Source organism: Ipomoea nil, unplaced genomic scaffold (assembly GCF_001879475.1).
Source record: "Ipomoea nil cultivar Tokyo-kokei standard unplaced genomic scaffold, Asagao_1.1 scaffold1303, whole genome shotgun sequence".
Classification (NCBI taxonomy): domain Eukaryota; kingdom Viridiplantae; phylum Streptophyta; class Magnoliopsida; order Solanales; family Convolvulaceae; genus Ipomoea; species Ipomoea nil.
Genome location: NW_017617731.1, coordinates 875,683 through 894,490, shown reverse-complemented (window position 1 = coordinate 894,490; position 18,808 = coordinate 875,683). Strand labels below are relative to the sequence as shown.

General features: G+C 35.9%; 1 long non-coding RNA gene across 1 annotated transcript; it reads left to right on the top strand.

Moving 5' to 3' along the window:
• Positions 1-468: 468 nt before the first annotated feature.
• On the top strand, positions 469-18,761 carry LOC109185010. Its single transcript, XR_002054916.1, has 4 exons — positions 469-479; positions 13,944-13,950; positions 16,172-16,177; positions 18,637-18,761. It is a non-coding gene; the product is annotated as an uncharacterized LOC109185010 (long non-coding RNA).
• The last annotated feature ends 47 nt before the right edge of the window (positions 18,762-18,808 follow it).

Genomic DNA, 18,808 nt, shown 5'->3' with positions numbered 1-18,808 from the left:
AGTCAACCCAAACAGGAAGGATTGAAGTTTGCGATTAGATGATGCATTATGGGCGTACAGAACCGCATACAAAACACCTATTGGTATGTCCCCTTATCGCATTGTGTTTGGGAAAGCTTGTCACCTCCCCGTCGAGTTGGAACACAAAGATTATTGGGCTGTCAAGAGCTTTAATATGAACATTGATGAAAGTGGCCTACACCGGAAGTTGCAAATTTCTGAGTTGGAGGAGATTCGCAATGAGGCCTACGAGAATTCAAGAATCTATAAAGAAAAGACAAAAGCATTTCATGACAAGATGCTTTTGAGAAAGGAATTTTCAATTGGACAAAAAGTCCTACTCTTCCAGTCACGTCTTCGGCTATTCCCAGGTAAGTTACGTTCTCGATGGGTTGGTCCATTTATTATCACTAATATTTTTCCTCATGGTGCGATAGAGATTCAAAGTTTACAGACTTCTAAGATATTCAAGGTGAATGGTCATCGGCTTAAACCCTACCATGAAGGGGCTCAAGTTGATTATATTGCCGATATACTTCTTGAAGATCCCAGCTACTTTGAATAATATGCACAACTAGAAGGGGAGTTTGTTCTATTCTCTTTTTCTTAATCGTTATTTTTCATTTAATAATCCTTTTCTGCATGTTTTTATTCAACATTGGGGACAATGTTGGTAATAAGTGTGGGGGGAGGAGATTTAGTTTTAGTTTTATTATTTCTCTGCTTAATTTAGTTTTATTGTTTGTTTGATTAATTTAGTTTTATTGTTTGTTTGCTTATGTCAAAAAAAATTTTTTTTATTATTTATTTTCTTATTTCATAATTTTCAAAAACATATTTTACTATTATTTTATGCAAAATAAGTATTATTTTGAAAAATAATATTTTTTTTTTCCTTCTTGGAATTCATAACATGATTGAATAAATAGTTTGCCAAGTTGTGATTAGTTTGTTAACACCTCTTGTTTGATATGTAGTGGCTATATTAAGTAAGCAATAAACCTGTGAGTATTTTGAGCCACTGACTGACACTTCGGTCTTATTTTCTTTCTTTTGTGTGATTTCTTCCATAATTTTGTTTCTCTAGAACTTGCCTTGATTCTCTTTTAAAGCTAATTAGACCATGCATGATTCAAATGTGATTAAGGCCATTATTTGACTTTGAGCCTCACTAGCCAAATAACCGGTTTGTCCTATGATTTATTTCCCTTTGTTAACCACTTTGAGCTTTATGGCCATTCCTTTCTTTATTTTGGACCACATTACAAGCCTTTTAAATATCTAAAATAATGCCTTCACCCAGCTGAATAACTAGTGGAGCAAATTTTGGATTATTTTTGTAATCTACGTGAGGTTGGGAAGGATAAGTGTGGGGGAGATCACTTACTCTTATTAATATGATTGAGAGTGAGGTGAGTTGTATCTTCGTTGCCAATATGTCGTTGGTCTTCTATGAAAAAAAAAGAAAAGAGGAAGCAGTTCACGATTCAAAAAAAAAAAAAAAAAAAAAAGCATGAAAAATTGAAAAAAATGAAATGGAAAAATGAAGAATATACGTTTGAAAAAGAAGAATATTGCTGAAAATTTATGAGAAAATGAAAAAGAATCAGCAATTGATTTTGAGTTGAAGTTACTTCTAAATAAATGAAGTAAGGGGAAATTCTGGTAATACTGAGGAAGCATTCTGTACCTCAATGGGATGTGTTTTTTGATTGGAAATTGAGGGTGTTGGATTACTTGTATTTATTTGTTCCTCTAGTTTGAAGCTTTTGTTTAAGCTAATTTCCTAAAAATTCCCTACCTTAACCCTAGCCCCATTACAACCTGTGAAAAGTCCTTATGATTTGTGTCATGCATGATTCTTGTAGTGGTGATTGAGAAGATATGCAAGCCTATGGTAGATCAATTTTATAGGAATGAACTTGAGTGAAATTTATACCCATCAAACACTTGAGTGATGAGTGATATTCCTGTGAGGGCTTACTTATTTAGTTTTCTCCATTTTCAAACAGGGTGCTAACTTATTAATTGCAGGGTGCTTCAGATTGTTGTTCATGATATGTTATGAGTTTTGGGAATTTCATTTCTATTTACTTCGCAAATAATATTTTTGCTTGGGACAAGCAAACGTTTTAGTGTGGGGGAATTTGATGGGCATATTTTACGCTCATATTTTAGGTACATCTTTATAATATTTTTATATTAATTATTTAATATTATCTAATAATCAGTTCTTTTTATATACATAGTATAATCTATTCTTATACTATATACTATTCTTATACGTACTTAATACTATATATATATATAATATACAATATAATATATAATATAATATATATAATATAGAATGCATTATAGTATACATATAATGCGTACTACATTATAATTACTTTTATATATATATATATATATATATATATATATATATATATATATATATATATATTATAAATCTAAACTTTACAATTGATTTTTTCTTTTTTGTACAGGCATGCATCATAATAACATGGCTGGAATTGTGGAAGACTCAGGCATAAGGCAAAATAATAGGAAAAATGAGTGGTAGAAAATGATTGGGAAAATATATAAATAGTTAAGGTTTTCTATTGTAAAATGTTCATTCTTCCCTCCTCTATAGTATTCGTTGAAGTTGTTATCAATGTCCATTTGTGGCTAATTTCTAGTTTGTTTAGTGAATTGAAGCCCGGGAGTTCATAACGCTGTAAGGTTATTTATTTAACTTTATTATATATATGTTTTTATGCATTTTGAGTATTAAATATTCTTCTAAATTATTTGAATAGTTGTATCATTTAATTGCTAGGGAGGCCTACTAGTTATTTATTTGATATAATTATTTGCTATATTAGATAATGTTGTGCTACAAATTATTCTAATATTCAGTAGCAACTGAGGTTAATTATTGACGGCTTAGTGATAATTGGTCTCGGGTAGAATATTTTCCTAAATTAAATGCAACCGCTTGTGCTTGTGTTATTTAGTTTGTCGGTTTTCCTAGTTCCTATTGCTGTTATTAAATTAAATCTATAGCGCTTGTCTTAGATTATTTAGTAGTTAGGGGTAATTAAATCTATAGCGCTTGTCTTAGATTAATGAAATACTAATCTATATATATTGCGTCCTACTAAAAGTAATATATAATATAATATAATATATATATAATATATAATATATAGCTACGATGCATAATAATAGTATATATACAATACGTACTGCATTATAATTATATATATATATATATATATATATATATATATATATATATTATAAATCTAATCTTTAGATGTTGTTTTGTGCAGGTCAAATGTGGTGCGCCAATCATGGCAAGACCAAGCAGCTAGACTTGGTAGGGAGGCACAAAAATAAGGAACGTGTGGTAGAGAATAGTTTGGCCTATTTTTAGAATGCTATAAATAGTAGGAGTTTCTTATTGTAAAATGTTCATTCTTTCCTCCTCTATAGTATTTGTTGAAGTTGTTATCAATGTCCATTTGTGGCTAATTTCAAGTTGGTTTAGTGAATTGAAGCCCCGGAGTTCATAACGCTGTAAGGTTATTTATTTAATTTTATTATATATATATGTTTTTATGCATTTTGAGTATTAAATATTCTTCTAAATTATTTGAATAGTTGTATCATTTAATTGCTAGGGAGGCCTACTAGTTATTTATTTGATATAATTATTTGCTATATTAGATAATGTTGTGCTACAAATTATTCTAATATTCAGTAGCAACTGGGTTAATTATTGACGACTTAGTGATAATTGGACTCGGGAAGAATATTTTCCTAAATTAAATGCAACCGCTTGTGCTTGTGTTATTTAGTTTGTCGGTTTTCCTAGTTCCTATTGCTGCTATTAAATTAAATCTATAGCGCTTGTCTTAGGTTATTTAGTAGTTAGGGGTAATTAAACCGCTTGTGCTTTATTTACCTACAACTAAGGGAAAACAGAAATGAAATAATTTCACGACAAATATTCAATTGCATATTAATTACTTTATTAATCAATGATCAGTGTTGAATTCCGGTGGTGGATCTTTACTAACCAAGGTCTCCTATTATAAGTGTTTTCGATATATTATTTTCATTGCTTTATTCGTTCAATTAAATTTCTTGTTTATTTAAATTCTCTTTTATTTTATCTTTATTCTCGATATATTCCAAACCCCCCTAACTTTAATTTGAGCACAAAAGTCAAACTAGTTACTCCTCGTGGGATCGATCCTTACTCCCGCTACTACGTTTGTAAGGTTTTAATTTGGAAGCCTACGACAGCTCACCAAATTTTGGCGCTGTTGCCGGGGAGATTTTCTAGCTTATTTTGTGTTTGTTTATTTATTTAATTATTTATTTTGTTATTTGTTTATTTGTTTTTCAATTTGTCCCAAACGAAAATAAAAATAATAATTTTCTTTTCTTTCATTACTTTTACATAATTGCAAATCAAAATATATTTTCTTTTTGTTTATGCCTATAACTCAATCTGCTAATCAAGAACTCTTGCCGTACTATCCGGAAATTGAAAGAACTATACGCAGGTGGAAGAAACAAGCTTTGAGAAAATTGGAGTTTAGTGATCTGGCTACCGATTCTACCAATTCTGATTTAGAAGAGGAACCCATGGCTCAAAATCGGACTTTAAAAGAGCTTGGAGCTCCAAATTTGGATCAGCAACCTTTATGCATTACTTTTCCCGCTCTGGATGCTAATATACAATTTGAACTAAAATCTGGGTTAATTCATCTTTTGCCTTCTTTTCATGGACTTGCAGGTGAAGATCCGCACAAACACTTAAAGGAATTTCATGTGGTGTGTTCGAGTATGAAACCCACAGGGGTTACTGAAGAACAAATCAAGTTGAGAGCCTTTCCCTTTTCGTTGAAAAATTCAGCGAAGGATTGGCTATACTATCTACCTTCTGGGAGCATCACCACATGGAATAACTTAAAGACATCATTCCTTGAAAAATATTTCCCAGCTTCAAGGGCGGCCAACATTAGGAAAGAAATCTATGGTATAAGGCAAAACAATGGAGAGTCCCTATATGAATATTGGGAGCGTTTCAAGAAACTATGTGCAAGCTGCCCACACCATCAAATTAGTGATCAATTACTCATTCAATACTTTTATGAAGGACTTTTTCCAATGGATAGAAGCATGATTGATGCCGCAAGCGGTGGTGCTTTAGTTGACAAGACACCAGACGCTGCAAGAACTCTAATTGCAAACATGGCTGCAAATTCTCAACAGTTTGGCAATAGACTTGTCCAACCGTCTAAGCAAGTGAATGAGGTAAATATTTCTGCTCTTGAACAACAAATTACTAGTTTAACTACTCTTGTTCGTCAATTAGCAGTAGGCAATATGCAAACTGTAAAAGCATGTGGAATTTGCTCGGTAGTTGGGCACCAAACTGATGCCTGCCCAACTCTTCAAGAAGAACCTATTGAACAAGTCAACATGGCTGGAGGCTTTCCTGGACAACCTCAAGGTAAGTATGATCCATTTTCTAATAAATATAATCCTGGATGGAGGGATCACCCGAACCTTAACTATGGGAACTCACAAGGGAACCAGTTTGTTCCGAATCGTTCCAACTTTCAAACGTATAGACAACAATTCCCTTCCAGCCACCAACCAGCCCAAAGCTCTAGCTCAGGTATGAATCTAGAAGATATTGTTAAATCTCTTGCTACTAACACTTTGCAGTTTCAACAAGAAACACAACTATTCCAACAAGAGACAAGGGCTAGTATTCAAGAAACAAAGGCTAGTATACAAAACTTAGAAAGGCAAGTGGGCCAACTAGGAACTACGGTAAGTCGGTTGGAAGCACAGAGTTCTGGCAAATTACCCTCTCAAACGATCGTTAATCCTAAAGAAAATGTAAGTGCAATTACTGTGAGAAGTATGTCGCTGGAAAAGAACGTCGATATAAACAAGGGAGTATGTGCAGGTATCAATGTCAATAATAAAGAGACGTCCCAAGGTATGCTTTCTTATTTTTCTGATTATGAACCAGTACCCCCATTCCCTCAAGCTCCTTTAGAACCAATAAGAGGAAACTCAAATAATGATTTATATGAGACATTTCGTGAATGTGAGGCTAATAAACCATTTTTAGATTCTATGGAAAAGGTACCTCGCTATGCAAACTTTCTTAAAGAGTTATGCACTTTGAAAAAGAAACCAAATAAAGGAGTTGAAGAAGTGAAAGTGCAAGAGAATGTCTCTATGGCTAGTCAAGGCAATCTTCCTGAAAAGTGCAAAGACCCAGGTATGTTTACTATTCCGTGCATGATAAGTGGTGTTAAACTTGAAAATGCTATGTTAGATTTAGGAGCGTCTATTAATGTTATGCCATATCCTGTGTATGCTTCTTTAAATCTTGGATCCCTGAATAAATCTAGTATAGTAATTCAATTGGCTGATGGATCTACTACATATCCTAGGGGTGTGGTTGAGGATTTGCTTGTTGAAGTTAATAACTTGGTTTTTCCTGCTGATTTTTATGTCCTTGATATGGAAAATAATAATTAAATTTCTCATATTTTGTTAGGAAGACCATTTTTAAAAACCGCAAAAACGAAAATTGATATTCATAGTGGCATGCTTACAATGGAGTCTAATGGTAAATTTGTGAACTTTAATATTTATGATACCATGAAATCTCCTAGTGATGATAATTTTGCAATTTTTGTTGATTCCTTGAAAATTGTTAAATTTAATGCAATTGCTTCTATTGAAAATAAAGAAGAACCAAATAATAAATCATCTTTGAGTCCTAATCTGCATGAAGGGGCTGTTTCTTTGAATACTCATAATCATCGAAGGTACTCAAAAAGACGATGGAAATTTAAAGATATATCATAAGTCGAGCCAACGACGATGAACAAAGGCGCTGCTTGGGAGGCAACCTAAGGTGTGTTTGTTCCATTTTTATTTTATTTTATTTTATTTTATTCCCTATTCTCATTCAATAACCCTTTTTCTGCATGTTTTTATTCAACATTGGGGACAATGTTGATAATAAGTGTGGGGGAGGAGATTTAGTTTTATTATTTGTTTACTTAATTTAGTTTTATTGTTTGTTTGCTTATGTCAAAAAAAAATTTATTATTTATTTTCTTATTTCATAATTTTCAAAAAATATTTTACTATTATTTTATGCAAAATAAGTATTATTTTGAAAAATAATATTTTTTTTTCTTTCTTGGAATGCATAACATGATTGTATAAATAATTTGGCAAGTTGTGATTAGTTTGTTAGCATCTCTTGTTTGATATGTAGTGGCTATATTAAGTAAGCAATAAACCTGTGAGTGTTTTGAGCCACTGACTGACACTTCGGTCTTATTTTCTTTCTTTTGTGTGATTTCTTCCATAATTTTGTTTCTCTAGAACTTGCCTTGATTCTCTTTTAAAGCTAATTAGACCATGCATGATTCAAATGTGATTAAGGCCATTATTTGACTTTGAGCCTCACTAGCCAAATAACCGGTTTGTCCTATGATTTATTTCCCTTTGTTAACCACTTTGAGCTTTATGGCCATTCCTTTCTTTATTTTGAACCACATTACAAGCCTTTTATATCTAAAATAATGCCTTCACCCAGCTGAATAACTAGTGGAGCAAATTTTGGATTATTTTTAATCTACGTGAGGTTGGGAAGGATAAGTGTGGGGGAGATCACTTACTCTTATTAATATGATTGAGAGTGAGGTGAGTTGTATCTTCGTTGCCAATATGTCGTTGGTCTTCTATGAAAAAAGAAAAGAGGAAGCAGTTCACGATTCAAAAAAAAAAAAAAAAAGCATGAAAAAATTGAAAAAAATGAAATGGAAAAATGAAGAATATACGTTTGAAAAAGAAGAATATTGCTGAAAATTTATGAGAAAATGAAAAAGAATCAGCAATTGATTTTGAGTTGAAGTTACTTCTAAATAAATGAAGTAAGGGGAAATTCTGGTAATACTGAGGAAGCATTCTGTACCTCAATGGGATGTGTTTTTTGATTGGAAATTGAGGGTGTTGGATTACTTGTATTTATTTATTCCTCTAGTTTGAAGCTTTTGTTTAAGCTAATTTCCTAAAAATTCCCTACCTTAACCCTAGCCCCATTACAACCTGTGAAAAGTCCTTATGATTTGTGTCATGCATGACTCTTGTAGTGGTGATTGAGAAGATATGCAAGCCTATGGTAGAACAATTTTATAGGAATGAACTTGAGTGAAATTTATACCCATCAAACACTTGAGTGATGAGTGATATTCCTGTGAGGGCTTACTTATTTAGTTTTCTCCATTTTCAAACAGGGTGCTAACTTATTAATTGCAGGGTGCTTCAGATTGTTGCTCATGAAGTGTTATGAATTTTTGGAATTTCATTTCAATTTACTTCGCAAATAACATGTCAAATATGTAGAATGAAGATGTGGAATGGTAGAACAAAAGCTAAATGGCACAGGAGATGAAAGGAAGAAGATGAAATGTATTATATCTCAGATAATAAATATCATTGAAAGTTGGCCTATATATAGGCTACAGAAGCTAACTGAACGAAAATAAAATGAACCAAAATTCGAAGCACTACTGCATGATCTATATATTCTTCCAAAACGTTGAACCCCAACCCTAACCCCACACTCCGACCCGGCAGCGCATTATATATTCTTCCAAAACGTTGAACCCCAACCCTAACCCCACACTCCGACCCGGCAGAGCATTTGGGAGGATGTAAATCATGGTGACTCAACTGAACATGAACCATAGAGGCTAGACCTTTACTCACTGCGCACAAGGAACCCCCCTCACTTTGAGAGGTAGCTCCCACATTGCTGCTGGTGATACTCGATCCCTGGTCATTCTTCCAAAGTTTCACCTCTATGACCAGTTGAGCTGCCCATGCGGGTATGATCTATATATTCACTACTACACGATTTGAAATTAGCTCCACGTAACGTCGAAATCGGTCTAAGCAGATTATTGGTGTTGTAATGTTTAACACTCCCCTTCAACACCAACTATCTTATTCGTTGTAATACCAAGTTTCTTGCCAAAGTAATCAAGCTTGCTACAGCTCAAACTTTTTGTAAACATATCAACAACTTGTTCGTCAGTTCTAACATGGATCATCTGTACTTCTCCCTTGAGAACTTTCTCCCTGATAAAATGGTAGTGCACTTCAATATGCTTACATCTAGCATGAAACATTGGATTTTCTGCCAAACTTACTGCTGACAAGTTGTCACAGTACAGGGGAATTGAATACTCAGTTGCTGCTCGGTACTCTGTACTCTGCTTCCGTTGTTGACAAAGACACTGTTGGTTGTCTTTTGCTACACTACGAAACCGCTCCACACCCAAGCATAAACACATAGCCAGTTGTTGAACGCTGAGTTCCACAATCTCCTGCATAATTTGCATCACAGTAGCCAGCTAAGGTGTTACCTCAACTTCTCTTGTACATAACACCATGACCAAGAGTGCCTTTAACATATCTAAAGATTCTCCGAGCGGCTTCCAAATGAGGTTTCTTCGGACTTTGCATGTATCGACTCATCATGCGAACTGCAAAGGACAAGTCAAGCCTTGTTAAGGTAGGATAAATCAATACCAGCAACAAAGTGAAGATGGGGATTCCAATAGAGTGAGTACACCACTTCCTCTAAGAAGGTCCACAAGAGTTAGAAAGCCAAATCCCAGGTATGCTAATGCTGCTGTTATAGAAGAAGCTAAAGAGCCAGAGACTTTTGAGGAAGCGTTTCAGTTGTTGTTTGTAAAGAAATATTTAATAAAATTATTTCTTGATTGTTAATACTTACGATGTAAAAAGATGTATATAATAATATAGTCCATTAATTATATAATAATTACTCCGTATTTATTATAAAATTGTATTTAATACTAAATAATTAATCATCGGATTTATTATTAATTATTGATTTATTATAATGATTGTTTCTAAATTTAGTCATTTAAATTAAAAATTTGTGTTATCTTGAGATGCATAAGACAATTCCATATTTAGAATTCATTTACCAATTTCATCTCATCTTTGTAAAATGTAAGATCGTGTTAAAAGGTAAATTACTATCTTGACAATAACTAAATCATCAAAGTTAACATTTGTCAACCATCATTTTACTTTGACAATTAAATTCATACAAAATTTTCAATATCTAAATCGTCGTTGAATTATTTAAGTGTATGTATTGAAAGAAGTTTCAATATCTAAATCGTCAGAAGAAATTTACTTTTTTGAAGACTAACAACATGTCAAATAACAATTAGTTTTTAGATAACTGATTTAGATATTTTACCTAATTATAACAAAGCGCGTTGACAGATAAAATTAACATCCTAAAGAATTTAGTATTATTTGATAATTAGAGAAAATGAGAAACATACAATTATGTTTAAAGGCGTAATACATAATGATTTGCGGAACTCAATCTCCCCGCCCAAAGATAAATGTATTAATTCAAATTGGAAAAAGTCGTTTTCATGGGGAAAATTTTCTCTCTAGAATTCTAGGGTTTTGCTTCCTCTCCTAGGGTTAACTAGGGTTTCGCAATTTTCATATTTTTTTCCGGCAATCATTACCGGTTTCCGGCGATCAGGATTATTGCGTAGGCTACGATTGGGATATTGTTACGAATTGCGGCTGTTTGTTTGGAATTGCTGCTGTTTTACGAATTACTTTTATTCGGAATTGCGTCGGCTTTACTAATTATTAATATTTTGAGTTGTGGCTGTTTCGAATATTATTGCTTTGGAATTGCTCCTGTTTCTTGGTCGGATTTAAATCAGTAATGCAGGGGACCACCATGGCGATCGACGGGAATACGGACCATGTTACGGCTTTGGCGGAGCGTTGGGCGGACATCGCCATCGATGATGATGAGGATTGTTTAGCACCGGTTGATGAGGTGGAGGAGCCAGGTTCGGAACCGCCGGTGCAGACGTGGAGTATGGTGGGCAGATTTTTAACAGCGAAGTTAATCAAGTTAGAGTATATGAGGCAAGTTTTAGCTTCGGTTTGGCAACCGGTGATGGGGGTGACGGTCACGGAGATATAGAGGGATTTGTTTCTATTCGTTTTCTTTCATAAAATGGATGTGGATTATGTACTGGATGGAGGGCCGTGGGCGTTTGAAAACAATACCTTGGTGTGTAGCCTGGTTGAGGATGGGGTGTTACCGGTTAATGTGGTTCTGAATACGGTTGACATGTGAGTGCAACTGCATGATGTTCCTATGGGTTATACGTCCCAGCCGATTCTAGAGCAGATGAGTAACTTCATTGGAACTTTTGTTAAGCATGATGAGAGGTTTGTGGGGGCACCTTGGTTGGCCTTTTACCGTATCCGTGTATCGATCCCGGTCGATAAGCCGTTACGAAGATGTATGAAACTGTTGAAACGTGATAAGACCACATGTTGGGTTACCTTCAGGTATGAGCGTTTGCACACTTTTTGTTTTTTCTGTGGATTGATGGGACACTCGTATAAATTCTGTGTGAAGGCTCGGGTCTCTATGGTTCCGGTTGAACAATACCCGTATGGTGCGGAGATGAGGGTGGGGGGTGGTAGGGGTCCGAGGGAGGTGGGGGAAAGTTGGTTGGTTCTGGTCGGTGGCAGGCCGAGGGTTATGGAGGGGGTGGTTGCGGCAACGGGGAACCGATTGGGTGGTGGGATGGGTAAGAAGGGCGAATTGGTGGTCTCGGGTGGTGGTGGGGTGGCTAAAACGGTGGTGGAGACGGTGGCTAAGAGGAGGAGGGAGGGGGGATATGAGGGCGGTAGGAGGGGTGAGGGTGAAGATACTACTATGGCAGATGTTTCAAAAAACTTGTTTATGGCGGGTACTGCTGGGCAGTCCCGCCCATCATTATGAGTACGTTATCTTGGAACTGCCGTAGCTTGGGTAATCCACGGACAGTTCAGGAGGTGGTGGACATGGTGTCCCGTAAGCAACCCGACTTTGTATTTCTGATGGAAACTAAGGTGGGACGCGATCATGCTGAGCGTGTTCGGATCAAGATTGGATTTGAGGGATTATTTTATGTTGATAGTAGTGGTTTCAGAGGACTAAGCGGTGGTTTAGCGTTGTTCTGGAGGAAGAATAATACGGCAAGGCTCCTCAGTTACTCAAATAATTATGTGGATATTGAGGTAACTATAACCGGCTTCCCGATGTGGCGTATGACATGTTATTATGGTTTCCCAGAACGAACCAGGCGTTCTGAGTCATGGGATCTTTTGAGGGCATTATCAACTAGATCTGGCCTTCCATGGATCGTAGTGGGAGATTTCAATGATCTATTATTTCAGTATGAGAAAAGAGGGGGAAATCCACATCCGAATAGCCTCCTTCGCGGTTTTGGGGATACTATTGGGGACAGTGGTTTGACTCAAATGCATATGGAGGGCTATCCGTACACATGGGAGAAGGGGAAGGGAAAAATTGATTGGATTGAGGAGAGATTTGATAAAGTCATGGCAACAGTTGAGTGGCGTAGTATGGTAACAATGGCCAGGGTGGTGAACTTGAGAACCCGAAAATCGGATCATTCGGCTATCTATCTGGGTATCCATAAATCCTTAGGGACGAATGGAACGAGAAGGAGGGGATTCCGTTTTAAGGCAGCATGGTTATATGAGGAGGGGTGTAGAGGGGTAGTCGAGCAGGCATGGCAAGAAGGAAAGGGACAGGGTCTGCAACATTGTATTGAATACTGTGGTAGTCGATTAACACGATGGGGTGGAGATCGGCACCATAAGTATGGTAAGCAGATTATTGATTTTAAAAAGAAGCGGCAACGACTAAGGGGATGCACGGACCCTGCTTCGCTTGCTGAGTTTCAATCCCTGGAACAACTTTTATGCCGTACTAAAGCCCAGGAGGATGCCTACTGGAGGCAGAGGGCCAAGCAACACTGGCTCAAAGAGGCCGATGCCAATACCAAGTTCTTTCACAGGTACGCCTCTCATCGTAAAAAAGAAGAATACTATTGCCAGACTAATGAATGATAATGGGGATTGGGTGGAAGGGGAACCCATGAATAATGTTATTTTGGAATATTTCAATCGTATTTTTCGCTCTGAAAATCCGGGATCTGGGGAGAGTTTTTTTGAGGGAATTGTCCCGCGGGTCACTCAGGCACAGAATGAGTTGTTGTTACGGCCTTTTGAATTTGATGAAGTTAAATCGGCCCTGTTTGCAATATTTCCTGATAAGGCACCGGGCCCGGATGGAATGAACCCGGGGTTCTATCAGCATTTTTGGGATGTGGTATGGGGGGGATGTTGCGACTTTTGTCATGGGATGTCTTAACTCACGCGATCTACCACCTAGCTTAAACAGTACAGATATTATTTTGATCCCAAAGAAAAAGATCCCTGAGCTAGTAACTGACTTGCGTCCTATAACCCTCAGTAATGTGATCTATAGGATTATGGCAAAGATGATAAAAAATAGAATGAAACCGCTGATGGAAGGAGTCATATCGTTTGGGTTTTGATGTTGGATGGGTGCAGTTAATCATGAAATGTGTAGCTACAGTCTCGTATAATTTATTGGTGAATAGCTCTAGGAGTGAACCTATTTTACCCACACGTGGTTTAAGGCAGGGAGACCCATTATCTCCTTATCTTTTTATTATTTGTGCAGAGGGCCTTTTATTGTTATTACAGCAGGCTCACAATAGGGGTTTGATCCATGGATGCAGAGTAGCAAGAGGTGTTCCCCCAATCTCTCACTTATTTTTCGCTGATGATAGCCTTCTGTTTTTTAAAGCCAATGTTGAAGAGGCCAGTGAGGTCAAGAGGTGTCTATCAGTTTATGAGGATTTATCTGGGCAAGTGGTTAATTACCACAAGTCAAGCATATGTTATAGTAGGAACACGAGTAACGCAAGTAAGGAAGTGGTGGCGCAAGTTCTGGGAGTTGGCCAGGCTCCTAATTTTGGCAAGTATTTGGGACTCCCCTCATTTGTAGGGAGAAACAAAAAGGCAGCTTTTGCATATATAGAGGATAAAATCCGGCAAAGAATTGGGTCATGGAATAAGAGGTTATTATCACAGGCAGGAAAGAAATTTTATTGAAAAGTGTATCACAATCCATGCCTACCTTTCAATGAGTGTCTTCCTGCTGCCAACTTCTGTGTGTACAGCGATTGAGAGGACTATGAATCGTTACTGGTGGGACTCTGGAACTGATAGACGGATTCATTGGAAGGCTTGGGACAAACTGTGTGTTCCTAAGAAATATGGGGATTTGGGATTCAAGGAGTTGCGTGCTTTTAACCTGCTATGTTGGGAAAACAGGCGTGGCGAATCCTTACTAAACCTAAGTCCCTGGTGGCTCGTATATATAAAGCACAGTATTATGCCAAAGGCTCATTCTTTGATGCACAAGTGGGAAACAATCCTAGTTTCTGCTGGCGGAGTATTATGGTAGCCAAGAGTATAATTTGTAGTGGGGTAAGACGTAGGATTGGAAATGGGGAATCTACACTCATATGGACCCATCCCTGGTTACAGGACGACCAAGACCCCATGATACAAACAGAAATGCCAGTACAGTTACAGGATGCTAAGGTGGTGGGATTGATTGATCAACAAACACGGACATGGGATCTTTCAATTTTAACTGATCTTTTTCATCCTAGTGATGTGGCAAATATTCTTAAAATACCAGTTTCTCTGGATTATGATGATACTTGGTATTGGCCTGGGGACCCGAGAGGAGTTTATTCTGTAAAGGGCGGATACAGATTAATAGTTGGTAATTATGGGAATGAGAATGGGACTTTTACAAAGTGGTTAACCTTGTGGAAACTCAAAATCCCCCAAAAATGGAGAATGTTCCTATGGAGAGCCATTTGTGATATACTGCCTACCACTACTAACTTGCTTATAAAGAGGGTAGAAGTAAGCCCATATTGTGCCATGTGTGGATCATCTCAAGAGGACACTATGCATGCTTTAGTGCTATGTGAATTTGCAAAGAACATTTGAGACCGATCCAACCTTCCAATCCCCAATATTATAACGAATGTTTTTCATATTTGGTTTGGTGAGCTCCTAAATGTTTTAGATTTTGATGGGATGTTATATGCAGCATCAATCCTCTACAATATTTGGAGAGCACGGAACGGGGCGGTTTGGAATGCTCTATTACCACGGCCACAATCTTTGTTGGCAGCAGCGAATTCGGCATTGCATGCATGGAGGAGGGCAAACCCGCCAGCAGTACAAAACCACGTACCACTGCCTGCAACGCAATCTCATCATCTTGGCTCTCATGCGCCACTCGGACCTCACGGTATTGTACAGGAGGAGCCACCTCGGAGGCTATGTCGCATCGACGCGGGGTTTATACAAAATACGGGCAAAGCTACGGTTGGGACAATCCTCTTAGACATGAATGGAGGGTATGTCGCGGCCTTCAGTGCACCCCTCCCAGATTGTTTCTCACCACTTATGGCCGAGGCATTGGCATGCAAGGAGGCTTTGTCATGGTTAAAGGATCGAGGGGAACAGAACATCGAAATATATACAGATTGTTTAATGCTACAGCGTTATCTTACTACACTGTCTACTACGTTTTGCACTTACGTCGGCTATGCCATTAATGCCTGCAGAGCAGCTACAGTTTATTTTCAGTCTTGTTCATTCCATTTTATTTCTAGACTAGACAATTTTATAACTCATGCCTTAGCTACTTCAGCATATCAGCAATCGGCTGCTATGTACTGGGATCTTCTCCCACCAGACATTATTTCGACATATTTTTAATAAAGCACCACATATATTTTCAAAAAAAAAAAACATAATGATTTGCGGAATCATTGCTTATCAACATGTCAAATAACAATTAGTTTTTAGATAATTGATTGAGATTTTTTACCCAATTATAACAAAGCGCGTTGACAGATAAAATTAACCTAAAGAATTTGGTATTATTTGTAAATTACAGAAGATGAGAAACATACAATTATGTTTAAAGTTGTAATAATATAGGATGATTCACAAAACCACTGCTTATAAACATGTCAAATAACAATTAGTTTTTAGATAACTGATTGAGATTTTTTACCCAATTATACAAAACGCATTGACGGATAAAATTAACATCCTAAAGAATGTTGTATTATTTGATAATTAGAGAAAATGAGAAACATACAATTAAGTTTAAAGTTGTAATACATGATACTTCGCTGAACCATTGCTTGTCAACATGTCAAATAACAATTAGTTTTTAGATAATTGATTGAGATTTTTAACCAATTATAACAAACCGCGTTGACAGATAAAATTCACATGTTAAAGAATTAGGTATTATTTGATAATTAGCGAATCGCCAATTATATTAACAATTTTGATCTTCATGTATTATTAGTTGTTTGTAAAGTGATGTTTGATAAAATTAGTTATTTATTGTTGATACTTATATAACAAATAGTCCATTAATTATATAATAATTATTTATTATATAATTGTATTTAATAAATAATAAATTGATTTCTTTTGTTTGGAGAGTTTAACAAATAAATAAAAATCAAAACATGAAAAATAAATTTTACTAACAAAAACTCTATAGATAAATCGCTTAAATTCACATGTATTTAATTCACCTATTACGGATTTCTGTAAGCAATTCCGTGAAACCTCTAAGTATTTAAAATGAAGGTATTTCAATGTTTTCTTGTATGACACGTTTGATTCATGGAATTAATTTGGAGGGAATAAGAATGTTATTCCACAAGGAATGAAATAGGTAAGGAATAAAGCAGGTTTGTATAAACAATCCAATGATAGTAGCAATGTTCATAAAAATGTCCGAAAGGCATACGATTGTTTTCAAATCAACAATTTATGCACCTAAAGATATAAACAAATGAATTAAGGCACATTTTGCATAAAAACAAAGTATTTTTCACTCAAAATAGGTCTATATATGGGATAGAAATATGGACATAAACACACTTTATCAAACACTATGTACCACTGATGTGAGCCATATTGTGCATATTTCTTGTATTAATTTGATCATGTTTGTTGGGTTCAATTTCGTGAAAATGGTAATTTAATTGCATATTTCTTTGTTTTATCATTTAGATATGATTTACATTTGTTTTGAATGGTTTATGGTGTTTGTTAGTATTTTTGAACCATTGTAGGTTAATTCTATAAGTAAGGGCAGTTCTAAGATAAATTTGGAGTTAAATAGACCAAAGTGCATGCTCTCAGCAAGTTCGATGCGTCTGAAAATTTTAGTACGCGTCTGGAATGGAGAATCGGAGAATCGGAGACTCGACGTGTCGAATGTCACTGTGTGCCAAATTAAGGCGCTGTGTACGAAAAAAAAAAAAAAAAAAAGAAGGCAAAGCTTCCAAAATTAAGGCGGCAGCAACATTCCAAAATCAACAAATGAATGCAGCACATTTCCAAACTCAAATGCACAGATTTCAAGGGGCAATAATTGCCAAATCATTAGTCGACAATTTCCTAAAAATTAAATAAGGAGAATTCCAATTTCACCCCGATTTAAATCTCACTATAAAGGCCCTGTTTGGTAAAATGGTTGTTAGCTGATTATGTTAATTAGAGGGTATAAATAGTTGATAACATTAGCTGATTGTAGAAAAGTGTTTGGTAAATTAGCTGTTAGCTGAAAGCTGTTTGTTATAATTTCTTTTCTCAAAAAGCTAATTGAAAAAGTTGCTTGGAGTAGCTTTTTGAATTTTAGCCTTTTGGAGTTGCAAAAAGCTAATTAACCAACCATTTATATTGATAGTTTAACTAAATCAAACAATTAATAGTGGTCAAATAAGCCAAAATTGGCCTATAGGCCAATTTTTTACCAAACAGGGCCAAAATCCCGCCTTGATTCAATCCTAGAAAATTCATGTAGTGTTTTGGAGACAAGAAAGAAGAGAATTGAGAGTTACGAGTGGTCTTGGGATGCAAGAAGAAAGCTAATGAGATTTGGGAGAATCGCTTGGTTCAATTCTTGTACTCTTTTAGATTACTTGTAAACTCTTAATTATTTATGTATTGCATCTTAGCCATGTGTGGCTAAGTTTTCTTATAGATTCTTGGGTGATAGTATTTATGAACCTATGTGCCTAGTTCTTTAATGCTTCAATATATTATTATTTGGGTTAATACTTGTGTTGCAATTGTGATTTTTATTGTTGATGCTTGTAATTAGTGGTCAATAGTTACTTGCTCGCACCATGCTATCTTTGTGTCACAACGGGAGTTGGGCATAATTTAGGGTACACACAATTGCACCTAACTGTTGCACCTTGGGAGAGGGTAATTTTGTTAGGGAGTTTAATTCTTGATTATTGCACATCGGGAGATGGTAGTAGTTAGGAATTTGTTACGATGCATGATTTTGTTTTATTGGGTGTTTATATCACGGGAATGGATATTCACTAGTGTAGGGACTTGACTATATAGGATTTCCAGTCGTAATGGAGGGGTTCTATGATGCAAACTGGGTCAATGACAATGAGGATGTCAGCTCCACCAATAAAAATGTATTCACAATGTGCGGCACAACCATCTCGTAAAAATCGACCAAATAGTCTTGCACAGTGATGCGGAACAAGAATTGAGAAAATAATAAAACAATTGTCACATGCATGAAGTCTAAGAGACATGGAGTTTGATGGCTAATTTTTATTGAAAATTTGAATTAGCTTTAAATATTATTAGTATTTCCAATTCTCATTATGTTTATTTATAGTTCCCATGCATGTTTTTAATA